General features: G+C 43.3%; 7 non-coding genes across 7 annotated transcripts; all 7 read right to left on the minus strand.

The window, feature by feature from the left end:
• Positions 1–348: 348 nt before the first annotated feature.
• Positions 349–537, minus strand: LOC141207290 (U2 spliceosomal RNA). The gene has a single exon (XR_012277702.1). It is a non-coding gene; the product is annotated as a U2 spliceosomal RNA (small nuclear RNA).
• Positions 538–7,142: 6,605 nt separating this feature from the next.
• On the minus strand, positions 7,143–7,333 carry LOC141207123 (U2 spliceosomal RNA). Its single transcript, XR_012277547.1, has one exon. It is a non-coding gene; the product is annotated as a U2 spliceosomal RNA (small nuclear RNA).
• Positions 7,334–8,448: 1,115 nt separating this feature from the next.
• Positions 8,449–8,639, minus strand: LOC141207806 (U2 spliceosomal RNA). Its single transcript, XR_012278129.1, has one exon. It is a non-coding gene; the product is annotated as a U2 spliceosomal RNA (small nuclear RNA).
• Positions 8,640–9,753: 1,114 nt separating this feature from the next.
• On the minus strand, positions 9,754–9,944 carry LOC141207807 (U2 spliceosomal RNA). Its single transcript, XR_012278130.1, has one exon. It is a non-coding gene; the product is annotated as a U2 spliceosomal RNA (small nuclear RNA).
• A 1,115-nt stretch (positions 9,945–11,059) lies between these two features.
• Positions 11,060–11,250, minus strand: LOC141207808 (U2 spliceosomal RNA). Its single transcript, XR_012278131.1, has one exon. It is a non-coding gene; the product is annotated as a U2 spliceosomal RNA (small nuclear RNA).
• Positions 11,251–12,365: 1,115 nt separating this feature from the next.
• On the minus strand, positions 12,366–12,556 carry LOC141207809 (U2 spliceosomal RNA). Its single transcript, XR_012278132.1, has one exon. It is a non-coding gene; the product is annotated as a U2 spliceosomal RNA (small nuclear RNA).
• A 1,115-nt stretch (positions 12,557–13,671) lies between these two features.
• LOC141207346 (U2 spliceosomal RNA) lies at positions 13,672–13,863 on the minus strand. The gene has a single exon (XR_012277729.1). It is a non-coding gene; the product is annotated as a U2 spliceosomal RNA (small nuclear RNA).
• Between the last annotated feature and the right edge of the window lie 2,572 nt (positions 13,864–16,435).

Raw genomic sequence — 16,435 nt, forward strand, 5'->3', positions numbered from 1 at the left:
AACAATATACTGAAAGGTCAATTATATTGTGCAGCTTATCTCACCACCTGTAGTTATTTAGGTGAAAGCTCCAAAATGCTTGCCTAATATGTCTGTTTATCCAAAAGGAAGTAAAAAGGGAGAGCTAGAAAGATAGCATTGCATCACATTACATGGCAATGCAATGCACAGTTGCTGAAGTTGAACCAAAATGAGCTTATAATCTGGCTTCTGCAACTTTGAACATGAAAAATCCAATGAGGAGAAGAAAAGCAAAGCCAAAGAGTCCATCCCAAAATCCGACAAACAAGCAAAATGAACAAAAAACATTGAATTCAATTCTTTCTGATTTTAGAAACTGCATTAAAGAAGGGGTGCACCGGTCCTGGAGATACTGCAATACCAGGTCAATGCGTGGAGTGGACAGAGCAAGCTCTTTTTCCATCTCCCTGTTCTAAAAATCCATTTAATATATGGTCCCCAGATAGGGGACGTATCAGATATTAAACTGATAAGAACAGATAAGGTTTCAACGCAATTTTATTGATTCAAAAGTATATTTACAAAGGTTTTAAAAAAGAACATTTATAACATTACAATAAAATGATAAAACATGATAATAATCAATTCAAGTTTTTTGTAAAAACACAATTTACCATCATAAAACCATTGTAACAATTAAGAAAATCATAATTACAGATGTACTTGGGTTTATTTAATTACCACTAATTGTGTTCCATAATTGTACACACCACATAGAAGCCGCTTCTTTTGCTCCATACAGTTTTTTATCTCTGAGATAGTAAATATACATTTCACTTAAAGCAATTTTTATACAGTCTGTTGAATCAATATGATCATGTTTGAAGAGTAAAATATTTCTAACTTTCCACATGGCATTTTTAAAACAATTAATAATAATCCAGGCAACTCGGAATTGTTTAAAATTTGGACACTTAAAAAGACCATAAAAGACATAAAAGTGATTAAAATCTTTCAGGCCACATGCCCATTTTAAAAGTGGGCCTACCTTTCTCCAAACCTCCTGTGCAAAAGGACAATTCCAAAAGAGATGCAATACAGACTCACTTTCCCCGCATATATCTCTTGGACATTTGGCTCTCGCCACCAGCCCCCGCCTATGTTGAAACTCACGGGTAGGGAGGCACTGGTGGACGATAGCCCAGGCAAGGTCCTTGTGTACATTTGCAAGATATTTCCCGTACACATTTCGCCACATCGTTTTGGACCTTGCCTGTGAAAAATTGGAGACAGGAATTGTGTCCTCAGAGTGTCTGCAAGCAATAGATACCTTCCTTTGGTCCCCCAATATATCAGGCTCCAATTCCTGGAGACCTAAAAGTCTGACCGTTTTCTCAAGTATCACATACTGTTTAGGTGGGCACAGGAGCACAGGAGAACTTAAAGGTAGGCTAAACCACCTTTTAAAAATCATTCCTGCTGCATATTTTAAAAAATAACTAAAAATGCCATCAGATTTAAAAACCTTAAAACAGAAGCAGAAATACTTTATATGGAAAAAGGTAAAAAAATTGGGTACATCTTTACCTCCATTAGATTTACATTTGTACATCAGATCTCTTTTTAACTTTTCCATTTTTGAACCCCATAAAAACATAAAAACAATTCTTGTTACTTTCTTGATTTGTAAATTGGAAGGGGGAAACACCATTGCAACATACAACATAATGGGAATTAAAACGGCTTTAATAATTAAAATTTTACCTTCCATACTAAGGTTCCTTAAATTCCACAATGAGATCTTTTTTTCAATTTTATCCATTGCAGAGTCCCAGTTAGGGTCCCCCTCATTGTCTTGGTTAAAAATAATTCCTAAAATTTTTATGTGATTTTTCTGTATCACTATCCCAGGGGTCAAAGAGGAGTCCCATCCCCCCACATTAAAACAGTCACATTTATCTATATTTAATTTAAAACCTGAGGCTTCACAGAAAAATTGTGTGTTTCTCAATACCCTCCTCAGAGATGTGGAATCTGGACATAGTATGGTAACATCATCCATGTAACTTAGGGCTTTAAGTTGCATACCCCTACTCCCGGGAATAGGTACCCCTTTAATTACTTTATCTTTTCTCAGTATGGTTAATAGTGGTTCCATAACACAGATAAAGAGCAGTGGTGAGAGAGGGCACCCTTGTTTCACCCCTGATAATAGAGGAACCCCCTTCGTTAAAAACCCATTTACAGAAATTTGACTAAAACAAGAATGATATAAAAGCATAATGCGGGTTAAAATTTTCTCTGGAAACGCCATTTTTTTAAGAACCATAAAAAGAAATTCATGCGATACCCTGTCAAAAGCTTTTTCAAAGTCTAAGGATAAAATAGCAAGGTTTTGACTTCTCTCTTTTGAATACCATATGGTATCCCTAATTATGTTGAGGGACTCAGCTATGGTTCTTCCGGGAACACCACATACCTGGTTAGGGTGAATTAATTTGGCTATAAAGGGTTTTAAACGGACTGCAATAAGTTTAGCTAAAATTTTATAATCAAGGTTTAAAAGCGTAATAGGCCGCCAGTTTTTAAGTTGGCTCCTATCCCCTTTTTTATATATTAAAGATACCAGACCTCTCCTCCAAGATGGGGGTAATTTATTAGTATTAAAAGCTTCTTTAAACAATAAAAACATATCGTTCTTTAAAATTCCCCAAAAAGTCAGATAAAACTCAATCGGTAGACCGTCTTCCCCAGGGGCTTTCCCACTGGAGAAACTTTTAAAAATCTGTAAAAGTTCCTCACTGGTGAGATCCCTAGATAAAATACCCTGGTCTAAAATATCTAACTTAAAATCAAGGGAATTAATAGCATACTCTAAAAAGGATGGATCTATAACTTTAGTGTTAAAAAGAAGTTGATAAAAATTAAAAGCTTTTCCTAACATACCCTTAATATCATTTTCACCTTCAAGATTTAGGATTGCATCCCTCCTCCCCATTACCTTTTTGAAGAAGAATCGGGAGCATTTCTCTCCTTCCTCCAGGTGCTGTACATGGGAGTTAAAAATTATTTGTTTTCCTTTTTCATTAAGAGCATTTTTTATTTCAGACTTAAGATTTGCAATATCATCATCCACATCAATACCAACTTCTTTTAGTTTAAAGAGTACTTGTAATCTCATATTAAAAACATAAAACCACTGCTTTTTCTTTTTTGCTTTCATTTTCCCTGCCTTAATAAAAAATAATTTAATCTTAGGTTTAATGCTCTCCCACCAATCCAGCATCGATGCGCGGGGGTCTCTCTTTGATTGCCAGCACTGGTAGGCCTGCACAAACCTCTTTTGAATATCAATATCCTCTAGGAGAGTTGTATTTAATCTCCATGGGCCTCTTGAGGTATTTTGTTCCCCTGCTAACTCTAAAAACACAGATAAAACTTTATGATCAGAGAATAAATTAGATAAAAGAAAACATTTACAAGGTTTAAAGGCAGTAGAAGCAAATATGAAATCAATTCTAGAAGAAACTCTTCCATTGGACCATGTAACACCTGGATCCGCCGGCAAGAGCTCCTTCCAGCAGTCCTGTAATCTAAAATCATCAATTAAACTTTTCAACAAATAGGAGGTACGGTCTTTACGATTCACATCCCCACCCTGCCGGGATTCCCCATCACGTAAACAATTAAAATCTCCTCCCACTAGCAGGGGGGTTGACCCAACACAAAATAATGGCAATATTTCAAGTAAATCCGCCCTTTCCTGCTTCCCAGGAGGAGCGTACACATTTAATAAACGTAAAGAAAGTCCATTAAAAACAAGATGTATTAAAATAGCTCTGCCAGGTATAATTTCAGTCACAGATTGAATGATGGTAGAATGTCCACGGCAAAGTAGTCCAACTCCGGCAGCACGACAGTCATTAGCACCGGACCACACAGAAGCGCCCAGTTTCCAGTCTTCTTTTAAGTCCTTATAATTTAAATTACTCTGTATACCACATTCTTGTAGAAAGCAGAAATCAAAGTCCAATGTCTCTAAATAAGAAAATAAAGCAGCCCTACGTGTAGGGCTCTTTAGGGACCTCACATTTAGTGAGGAGATTTTAAGAGGAACAGACATTAAGAAGAATCAGGATCTGAAGATGGGAAGAAGTCAATACATGGCACCTCCTCCTCCGCATCTCCAGGGGTCAGGATTTGTTTAATATTACCGGGATCTGAAGCAGGCAAAAAGGCATCATCCACTTTTGGCTCCTCATCTGGACCTCGACATCCGTGTTTTCTTTGGATATCAGGTTGCTTTACGTCCTCCCGTTGCCTTTTCAGAGGCTGGGAGCTGTCCATCTTTTCCAAGTCCTGTGCATCTGCAGTCCTCATGGCGGTCTGGTCTATGGAACGGGTGTCATCCCTCTGGGTCGTCTTGTCCTCTGGTCTGGTCACGGAACTACTGCGACTTCTGGTTCGAGGACCAGGGCTCGACTGGGTCTTAGCCGGGTCCTTTTTACTTCGCGCCCTAGAGGTCTCTCTTTCCGACACACTGGTTGATCGATTAAGGAGCGTACCCTTTTTGCCCTTACTCAAGATCACCGATGATGGTGTGGCGAATCTGGGTGCTTGCTTAATCGGGGTACTAGAGGTCTCCTCAGTTCCACATAATGCCGGTGGTGCATTCATGCTGGATGAGGACCCTTCCTCTTGACTCTGAGATACGGCAACATCTAGAGCCAGAACATCGATCAATTCCACAGAGAGCGAACCCTCGGTTAATCTTATGGAGCCCCTATGACCGTCCTTCTGTGGAACTACCAGCGGGCCCTCTGGCGGAGCCGTTGAAGGATTTGGTCCGGACCCGTCAGCGTGCGCCAACCCAGGTCCAGGGGCAGGTGTAGTAATACTCCCTCCGAAGTATTCTTGGATAGTCAGTTGACCTGACTTAAACATGTCATATGTTTTTGACTTTTTGCTCGGACAATTCCTGAAGGCGTGACCTGCCTTCCCACATAGGTTACATACGATCTCAGAGTCACACGTAGCGGAGGTGTGCCCACTCTTACCGCACTTGTTGCAAAAGACTACATGAGCCCTTGTACAATTTTCTCGTGTATGCCCATATTCATGACAATTCCGGCATTGAAGGGGCATTCCTGGGTAGCGTAGGAATCCCCTGACATTACCAATGGCAAAATTAGCAGGCGGGTGGTGAAGACCACCAATGCCGCTCTGATCTGGATGGAACTTCACCAGGTATTTCCTCTTCCCATTCCAGAAGCGCTGGGAGTTGAGGATATCATGTGAGAAGCGCACTGACTTGCAGTAACGCTTCAAAAAGGTTTCGATATCGCCCTCAGAGACGAATGGGCTGTACATGAAGATCACCAAGGGTACTTCCTCTTCACCGTACAGGAAGTCAAAGCTCAGCCCGTTCAGTCTCTCATCGTCCTTGTCCGCAACCATCAGTGCTGCATGGATATTATCACAGCATGATTTAGCCATAAAGGAAATGGTATATCGCCCACGGAATTCCTGATCGTAAAGACACAGGATCTTATCTCGCTCCAGGTGGAAGAACCCAAAAAGAATCTCATGCACGATGTACTGCAGATTCTTCTCATGGCGCTGGCATTCATCCACCATGATTCTAATGGACTGTCGCAGTGGAGTCTCCCCCACCGCAAATCCAAAAGAAAAAGGCATTTTCGGCCCTCAGGGACTAAGCCCTCCCCCAATAGTAACAAGGGAATGAATCCCACAAAAGCAGGAACAAACCCAAGACCGAGGGAGGGGTACCCCAAGAACTTACACAGCCCACTAAGCGATAAAGCTCAGCAAAGGAAAACGCCCTTATTTCCTCGGGTCGCCCCGAAGACAAGACGCGATCGCTCCCCGTTGTCCGGGGACTAAGCCGACCTGCCAATAGCTGCAAGGGGGTGAAGCTCCCTCCGTTAACAGAGAGCGATCCCCCAAGGCCAACAAGTCGGGTACCCCAGGCACCTCCTAGCCGAGACCAAGGCAGCAACCGTTAGATCACTGCACCTGATCCTAGCCAAAAGGCCGAGAAGCGATAACCAGAATTGGTTTCAAACTACGGAGCCACCCAAGGATCCTGAAAAGTCCATTTGTGGAGATGAGCTCCTGGACTCCCGTTAAGAAGACATGTTGTCAACCTCTAGATCCCTTACATGCCTGCACTTTTCGGCTTGCTGCTGCTGCAATCCACGCGTTTTAGATCTGCATAACTCCACCTCTTTAAACACAGCACCTTCACCCCCTGCTGTTCCCACCCGCCTCAACACCGTTGGAAGGGAGGAGAACCAATTAAGGCGGGGGGTGGGGTGGAACGAGCAGCTGTCTACCCTTAGCAGGAGGGCTCCTGATTACATACCTCTCCTGCTGCTGCTGCTGCTGGCTGTCCAGCAGCAGACTGAAGGTGGCTGCTGCTGTGCACAGGTATATAAAGGCTCAGAGCCTATTATGACACGCGCAGCCAGCGTTCCATTGCCACATTCCATCTACTGCAGGCAGGATACCTGGCTGGCTGAATGTCGCTGAGAAGCTCACAGAGACCGCCATAAGCAACAGTTTAACAGAATGCCACAGACTAATCAACCAAACTTTTTGGGTTGGGTTCTCTTTTATAGTCTGCAGGCATTAAATGAAAGAAGTCAGTGTTCCAGCAGAAGGAGACAACGTTTCAGAAAAGGCATTGTAGCAAACCAAAAAAGAAATTTTAAGCGCAGCAGAGTAACCAGCGCACATACCTGTTAGCTCAGGTGAGTTTAAAAGGCTGCTGTTGATAACAAGGGCATTTGCTAAATAGATGGTGTGTGTGCAACAATATACTGAAAGGTCAATTATATTGTGCAGCTTATCTCACCACCTGTAGTTATTTAGGTGAAAGCTCCAAAATGCTTGCCTAATATGTCTGTTTATCCAAAAGGAAGTAAAAAGGGAGAGCTAGAAAGATAGCATTGCATCACATTACATGGCAATGCAATGCACAGTTGCTGAAGTTGAACCAAAATGAGCTTGTAATCTGGCTTCTGCAACTTTGAGCATGAAAAATCCAATGAGGAGAAGAAAAGCAAAGCCAAAGAGTCCATCCCAAAATCCGACAAACAAGCAAAATGAACAAAAAACATTGAATTCAATTCTTTCTGATTTTAGAAACTGCATTAAAGAAGGGGTGCACCGGTCCTGGAGATACTGCAATACCAGGTCAATGCGTGGAGTGGACAGAGCAAGCTCTTTTTCCATCTCCCTGTTCTAAAAATCCATTTAATATACGGTCCCCAGATAGGGGACGTATCAGATATTAAACTGATAAGAACAGATACTACACTTGATCTTAGCCAAAAGGCCGAGAAGCGATAACCAGAATTGGTTTCAAACTACGGAGCCACCCAAGGATCCTGAAAAGTCCATTTGTGGAGATGAGCTCCTGGACTCCCGTTAAGAAGACATGTTGTCAACCTCTAGATCCCTTACATGCCTGCACTTTTCGGCTTGCTGCTGCTGCAATCCACGCGTTTTAGATCTGCATAACTCCACCTCTTTAAACACAGCACCTTCACCCCCTGCTGTTCCCACCCGCCTCAACACCGTTGGAAGGGAGGAGAACCAATTAAGGCGGGGGGTGGGGTGGAACGAGCAGCTGTCTACCCTTAGCAGGAGGGCTCCTGATTACATACCTCTCCTGCTGCTGCTGCTGCTGGCTGTCCAGCAGCAGACTGAAGGTGGCTGCTGCTGTGCACAGGTATATAAAGGCTCAGAGCCTATTATGACACGCGCAGCCAGCGTTCCATTGCCACATTCCATCTACTGCAGGCAGGATACCTGGCTGGCTGAATGTCGCTGAGAAGCTCACAGAGACCGCCATAAGCAACAGTTTAACAGAATGCCACAGACTAATCAACCAAACTTTTTGGGTTGGGTTCTCTTTTATAGTCTGCAGGCATTAAATGAAAGAAGTCAGTGTTCCAGCAGAAGGAGACAACGTTTCAGAAAAGGCATTGTAGCAAACCAAAAAAGAAATTTTAAGCGCAGCAGAGTAACCAGCGCACATACCTGTTAGCTCAGGTGAGTTTAAAAGGCTGCTGTTGATAACAAGGGCATTTGCTAAATAGATGGTGTGTGTGCAACAATATACTGAAAGGTCAATTATATTGTGCAGCTTATCTCACCACCTGTAGTTATTTAGGTGAAAGCTCCAAAATGCTTGCCTAATATGTCTGTTTATCCAAAAGGAAGTAAAAAGGGAGAGCTAGAAAGATAGCATTGCATCACATTACATGGCAATGCAATGCACAGTTGCTGAAGTTGAACCAAAATGAGCTTGTAATCTGGCTTCTGCAACTTTGAACATGAAAAATCCAATGAGGAGAAGAAAAGCAAAGCCAAAGAGTCCATCCCAAAATCCGACAAACAAGCAAAATGAACAAAAAACATTGAATTCAATTCTTTCTGATTTTAGAAACTGCATTAAAGAAGGGGTGCACCGGTCCTGGAGATACTGCAATACCAGGTCAATGCGTGGAGTGGACAGAGCAAGCTCTTTTTCCATCTCCCTGTTCTAAAAATCCATTTAATATATGGTCCCCAGATAGGGGACGTATCAGATATTAAACTGATAAGAACAGATACTACACTTGATCTTAGCCAAAAGGCCGAGAAGCGATAACCAGAATTGGTTTCAAACTACGGAGCCACCCAAGGATCCTGAAAAGTCCATTTGTGGAGATGAGCTCCTGGACTCCTGTTAACAAGACATGTTGTCAACCTCTAGATCCCTTACATGCCTGCACTTTTCGGCTTGCTGCTGCTGCAATCCACGCGTTTTAGATCTGCATAACTCCACCTCTTTAAACACAGCACCTTCACCCCCTGCTGTTCCCACCCGCCTCAACACCGTTGGAAGGTAGGAGAACCAATTAAGGCGGGGGTGGGGTGGAACGAGCAGCTGTCTACCCTTAGCAGGAGGGCTCCTGATTACATACCTCTCCTGCTGCTGCTGCTGCTGGCTGTCCAGCAGCAGACTGAAGGTGGCTGCTGCTGTGCACAGGTATATAAAGGCTCAGAGCCTATTATGACACGCGCAGCCAGCGTTCCATTGCCACATTCCATCTACTGCAGGCAGGATACCTGGCTGGCTGAATGTCGCTGAGAAGCTCACAGAGACCGCCATAAGCAACAGTTTAACAGAATGCCACAGACTAATCAACCAAACTTTTTGGGTTGGGTTCTCTTTTATAGTCTGCAGGCATTAAATGAAAGAAGTCAGTGTTCCAGCAGAAGGAGACAACGTTTCAGAAAAGGCATTGTAGCAAACCAAAAAAGAAATTTTAAGCGCAGCAGAGTAACCAGCGCACATACCTGTTAGCTCAGGTGAGTTTAAAAGGCTGCTGTTGATAACAAGGGCATTTGCTAAATAGATGGTGTGTGTGCAACAATATACTGAAAGGTCAATTATATTGTGCAGCTTATCTCACCACCTGTAGTTATTTAGGTGAAAGCTCCAAAATGCTTGCCTAATATGTCTGTTTATCCAAAAGGAAGTAAAAAGGGAGAGCTAGAAAGATAGCATTGCATCACATTACATGGCAATGCAATGCACAGTTGCTGAAGTTGAACCAAAATGAGCTTGTAATCTGGCTTCTGCAACTTTGAACATGAAAAATCCAATGAGGAGAAGAAAAGCAAAGCCAAAGAGTCCATCCCAAAATCCGACAAACAAGCAAAATGAACAAAAAACATTGAATTCAATTCTTTCTGATTTTAGAAACTGCATTAAAGAAGGGGTGCACCGGTCCTGGAGATACTGCAATACCAGGTCAATGCGTGGAGTGGACAGAGCAAGCTCTTTTTCCATCTCCCTGTTCTAAAAATCCATTTAATATATGGTCCCCAGATAGGGGACGTATCAGATATTAAACTGATAAGAACAGATACTACACTTGATCTTAGCCAAAAGGCCGAGAAGCGATAACCAGAATTGGTTTCAAACTACGGAGCCACCCAAGGATCCTGAAAAGTCCATTTGTGGAGATGAGCTCCTGGACTCCCGTTGAGAAGACATGTTGTCAACCTCTAGATCCCTTACATGCCTGCACTTTTCGGCTTGCTGCTGCTGCAATCCACGCGTTTTAGATCTGCATAACTCCACCTCTTTAAACACAGCACCTTCACCCCCTGCTGTTCCCACCCGCCTCAACACCGTTGGAAGGGAGGAGAACCAATTAAGGCGGGGGGTGGGGTGGAACGAGCAGCTGTCTACCCTTAGCAGGAGGGCTCCTGATTACATACCTCTCCTGCTGCTGCTGCTGCTGGCTGTCCAGCAGCAGACTGAAGGTGGCTGCTGCTGTGCACAGGTATATAAAGGCTCAGAGCCTATTATGACACGCGCAGCCAGCGTTCCATTGCCACATTCCATCTACTGCAGGCAGGATACCTGGCTGGCTGAATGTCGCTGAGAAGCTCACAGAGACCGCCATAAGCAACAGTTTAACAGAATGCCACAGACTAATCAACCAAACTTTTTGGGTTGGGTTCTCTTTTATAGTCTGCAGGCATTAAATGAAAGAAGTCAGTGTTCCAGCAGAAGGAGACAACGTTTCAGAAAAGGCATTGTAGCAAACCAAAAAAGAAATTTTAAGCGCAGCAGAGTAACCAGCGCACATACCTGTTAGCTCAGGTGAGTTTAAAAGGCTGCTGTTGATAACAAGGGCATTTGCTAAATAGATGGTGTGTGTGCAACAATATACTGAAAGGTCAATTATATTGTGCAGCTTATCTCACCACCTGTAGTTATTTAGGTGAAAGCTCCAAAATGCTTGCCTAATATGTCTGTTTATCCAAAAGGAAGTAAAAAGGGAGAGCTAGAAAGATAGCATTGCATCACATTACATGGCAATGCAATGCACAGTTGCTGAAGTTGAACCAAAATGAGCTTGTAATCTGGCTTCTGCAACTTTGAACATGAAAAATCCAATGAGGAGAAGAAAAGCAAAGCCAAAGAGTCCATCCCAAAATCCGACAAACAAGCAAAATGAACAAAAAACATTGAATTCAATTCTTTCTGATTTTAGAAACTGCATTAAAGAAGGGGTGCACCGGTCCTGGAGATACTGCAATACCAGGTCAATGCGTGGAGTGGACAGAGCAAGCTCTTTTTCCATCTCCCTGTTCTAAAAATCCATTTAATATATGGTCCCCAGATAGGGGACGTATCAGATATTAAACTGATAAGAACAGATACTACACTTGATCTTAGCCAAAAGGCCGAGAAGCGATAACCAGAATTGGTTTCAAACTACGGAGCCACCCAAGGATCCTGAAAAGTCCATTTGTGGAGATGAGCTCCTGGACTCCCGTTGAGAAGACATGTTGTCAACCTCTAGATCCCTTACATGCCTGCACTTTTCGGCTTGCTGCTGCTGCAATCCACGCGTTTTAGATCTGCATAACTCCACCTCTTTAAACACAGCACCTTCACCCCCTGCTGTTCCCACCCGCCTCAACACCGTTGGAAGGGAGGAGAACCAATTAAGGCGGGGGGTGGGGTGGAACGAGCAGCTGTCTACCCTTAGCAGGAGGGCTCCTGATTACATACCTCTCCTGCTGCTGCTGCTGCTGGCTGTCCAGCAGCAGACTGAAGGTGGCTGCTGCTGTGCACAGGTATATAAAGGCTCAGAGCCTATTATGACACGTGCAGCCAGCGTTCCATTGCCACATTCCATCTACTGCAGGCAGGATACCTGGCTGGCTGAATGTCGCTGAGAAGCTCACAGAGACCGCCATAAGCAACAGTTTAACAGAATGCCACAGACTAATCAACCAAACTTTTTGGGTTGGGTTCTCTTTTATAGTCTGCAGGCATTAAATGAAAGAAGTCAGTGTTCCAGCAGAAGGAGACAACGTTTCAGAAAAGGCATTGTAGCAAACCAAAAAAGAAATTTTAAGCGCAGCAGAGTAACCAGCGCACATACCTGTTAGCTCAGGTGAGTTTAAAAGGCTGCTGTTGATAACAAGGGCATTTGCTAAATAGATGGTGTGTGTGCAACAATATACTGAAAGGTCAATTATATTGTGCAGCTTATCTCACCACCTGTAGTTATTTAGGTGAAAGCTCCAAAATGCTTGCCTAATATGTCTGTTTATCCAAAAGGAAGTAAAAAGGGAGAGCTAGAAAGATAGCATTGCATCACATTACATGGCAATGCAATGCACAGTTGCTGAAGTTGAACCAAAATGAGCTTGTAATCTGGCTTCTGCAACTTTGAACATGAAATATCCAATGAGGAGAAGAAAAGCAAAGCCAAAGAGTCCATCCCAAAATCCGACAAACAAGCAAAATGAACAAAAAACATTGAATTCAATTCTTTCTGATTTTAGAAACTGCATTAAAGAAGGGGTGCACCGGTCCTGGAGATACTGCAATACCAGGTCAATGCGTGGAGTGGACAGAGCAAGCTCTTTTTCCATCTCCCTGTTCTAAAAATCCATTTAATATATGGTCCCCAGATAGGGGACGTATCAGATATTAAACTGATAAGAACAGATACTACACTTGATCTTAGCCAAAAGGCCGAGAAGCGATAACCAGAATTGGTTTCAAACTACGGAGCCACCCAAGGATCCTGAAAAGTCCATTTGTGGAGATGAGCTCCTGGACTCCCGTTAAGAAGACATGTTGTCAACCTCTAGATCCCTTACATGCCTGCACTTTTCGGCTTGCTGCTGCTGCAATCCACGCGTTTTAGATCTGCATAACTCCACCTCTTTAAACACAGCACCTTCACCCCCTGCTGTTCCCACCCGCCTCAACACCGTTGGAAGGGAGGAGAACCAATTAAGGCGGGGGGTGGGGTGGAACGAGCAGCTGTCTACCCTTAGCAGGAGGGCTCCTGATTACATACCTCTCCTGCTGCTGCTGCTGCTGGCTGTCCAGCAGCAGACTGAAGGTGGCTGCTGCTGTGCACAGGTATATAAAGGCTCAGAGCCTATTATGACACGCGCAGCCAGCGTTCCATTGCCACATTCCATCTACTGCAGGCAGGATACCTGGCTGGCTGAATGTCGCTGAGAAGCTCACAGAGACCGCCATAAGCAACAGTTTAACAGAATGCCACAGACTAATCAACCAAACTTTTTGGGTTGGGTTCTCTTTTATAGTCTGCAGGCATTAAATGAAAGAAGTCAGTGTTCCAGCAGAAGGAGACAACGTTTCAGAAAAGGCATTGTAGCAAACCAAAAAAGAAATTTTAAGCGCAGCAGAGTAACCAGCGCACATACCTGTTAGCTCAGGTGAGTTTAAAAGGCTGCTGTTGATAACAAGGGCATTTGCTAAATAGATGGTGTGTGTGCAACAATATACTGAAAGGTCAATTATATTGTGCAGCTTATCTCACCACCTGTAGTTATTTAGGTGAAAGCTCCAAAATGCTTGCCTAATATGTCTGTTTATCCAAAAGGAAGTAAAAAGGGAGAGCTAGAAAGATAGCATTGCATCACATTACATGGCAATGCAATGCACAGTTGCTGAAGTTGAACCAAAATGAGCTTGTAATCTGGCTTCTGCAACTTTGAACATGAAAAATCCAATGAGGAGAAGAAAAGCAAAGCCAAAGAGTCCATCCCAAAATCCGACAAACAAGCAAAATGAACAAAAAACATTGAATTCAATTCTTTCTGATTTTAGAAACTGCATTAAAGAAGGGGTGCACCGGTCCTGGAGATACTGCAATACCAGGTCAATGCGTGGAGTGGACAGAGCAAGCTCTTTTTCCATCTACCTGTTCTAAAAATCCATTTAATATATGGTCCCCAGATAGGGGACGTATCAGATATTAAACTGATAAGAACAGATTTTTTTTTTTTTTTTTTTTTTTTTTTTTCCACTCAGATTACAAGTCCCATATTTACCATTTCATGCTTTGCAATGATTTCCAAATGGTATTAGGTTGTTATCCATCATTGTGGGTCATATATCCATTTTTCCAATCTTATTTTATATATATACGTTTATATTATCACAATACAGTTATTCCATATTCTTTACATCACAACATTACAATCTTTACCATTACGATTTAAGGCAACATTCCTCTCTTCAGGCCATATGCTGCCAAGGCATTCAAAAGCCTTCCATCCAGAAACCGACCATCCCAAGCTTCTTCTTCCTCTTTAGCCAACGACTGAGGTATTCTGTAAGTTGAAAAAAAACGATGCATATCGCTATAAATGTTATTCCACACTTTGCGCCTTAGACTAGCCTGACTCCCCCCTTCACAACTCTTTAGCATTTTCAACACTTCTTGTCTCTCCTCCATCTCCCTCATATTTTTTTCTGAAACATCCTTTGCTTTACTAGAGTCCTTCCCAGATGACAAAACTCCTTCAATTTCTTCTCTGGCTTCACATGCGACATCCTCTCTTTCTTCTTCACTAGTTTCTTCACCCTCCTCCTCCTCTTCCATATTACTTACAGCACCTTCCTTTTCATCCTGACTGGAGGACTCACTTTCCTCCTGATCTTCTGACTCCCTATCCACCTCCACTTCTTCTTCCAAGCTAGTATTTTCAATCTCAACGTCTGTGATATCACTCTCAGTACCTTCTTCCATATGATCACCTTCTTTTCTTATATCTCTTATTTGTTCCTCCTTCTTTTGAGATATGTTCTCTTCCGTTTCATCATGGGGGGCAGCTTCAGACTCTTCTTCTTTTCCATCTTCCTTGTCAACTGACTTCTCCTCCCTTTTATTGACAGGACAGCAATCATATAAATGACCACTGCCACCACATAGATTACATTTCTTACTTTTTTCACAATTCTCTGCCTTATGTCCCACTTCTTCACACTTGGCACACCACTGTAATGTACAGGAATCCTTTTCATGGCCATACTGTTTACAACGCCTACAAAACTTCGGCATACCTGTAAAGAACATATCTCCATTAACTGTCCCGATTTTGAATCTACTTGGTGGGAGTACCACAACACCATCCGAACTTTCCTTGAACTTGACCAGGAACCTCCACCTCGTGGTCCAAAAACCATATCGGTTAAACATTTTGCCAGCAGAACTCACTTTCTCACAGTACCGGGATAAAAAGGTCATGATCTCTTCTTCCAATATGAAAGGACTATACATCCTTATTACTATTAGCCTTTCCTTCCTAGGAAAATGCGACACAAAAAAAACACCTTCAAGTATCGAATCTTCCTTCACTAGATCCATTCTCTTCCAAAAGTCAGAAAAGATATCTTCTGAACAAAAAATAACATCATATATCCCTCTCTTCGGGAACTCCAACATAGACAAAACTTGTTCCATTTGAACTTCCAATAGTCCAAACAAAATCTTCTCTACCAAAAAAAACAAGCCAGACTTCTTCTTCTCTGGATCCAAAAAAATAAACCGCACTGCATTCTTCAATCTTGCAAAAACTGGGACCTCTTCACAGGTCAGCATATTTGGGCTTCTCCCGTCCATATCTTCACACCAAAGGTGGCAAAAATCCTCCTCGCCTACTTAAAAAAAGCAGGCAGGCTGATCGCCCCTCGTTGCCCCGGGACTAATCCGGCTCCCCAAAAGCAGCAAGGGGGTGAAGCCGCACTGCTACATGCAGCGATCCCCCGAGGCCAAGGAGCCGGGTACCCAAGGCACCTCTCAGCCAAGACCAAGGCAGGAACCGGTAGATCACTGCACTTGATCTTAGCCAAAAGGCCGAGAAGCGATAACCAGAATTGGTTTCAAACTACGGAGCCACCCAAGGATCCTGAAAAGTCCATTTGTGGAGATGAGCTCCTGGACTCCCGTTAAGAAGACATGTTGTCAACCTCTAGATCCCTTACATGCCTGCACTTTTCGGCTTGCTGCTGCTGCAATCCACGCGTTTTAGATCTGCATAACTCCACCTCTTTAAACACAGCACCTTCACCCCCTGCTGTTCCCACCCGCCTCAACACCGTTGGAAGGGAGGAGAACCAATTAAGGCGGGGGGTGGGGTGGAACGAGCAGCTGTCTACCCTTAGCAGGAGGGCTCCTGATTACATACCTCTCCTGCTGCTGCTGCTGCTGGCTGTCCAGCAGCAGACTGAAGGTGGCTGCTGCTGTGCACAGGTATATAAAGGCTCAGAGCCTATTATGACACGCGCAGCCAGCGTTCCATTGCCACATTCCATCTACTGCAGGCAGGATACCTGGCTGGCTGAATGTCGCTGAGAAGCTCACAGAGACCGCCATAAGCAACAGTTTAACAGAATGCCACAGACTAATCAACCAAACTTTTTGGGTTGGGTTCTCTTTTATAGTCTGCAGGCATTAAATGAAAGAAGTCAGTGTTCCAGCAGAAGGAGACAACATTTCAGAAAAGGCATTGTAGCAAACCAAAAAAGAAATTTTAAGCGCAGCAGAGTAACCAGCGCACATACCTGTTAGCTCAGGTGAGTTTAAAAGGCTGCTGTTGATAA

Source organism: Phyllobates terribilis, unplaced genomic scaffold (genome assembly GCF_046119375.1).
Source record: "Phyllobates terribilis strain yellow unplaced genomic scaffold, ASM4611937v1 Scaffold_160__1_contigs__length_4322635, whole genome shotgun sequence".
Lineage (NCBI taxonomy): Eukaryota > Metazoa > Chordata > Amphibia > Anura > Dendrobatidae > Phyllobates > Phyllobates terribilis.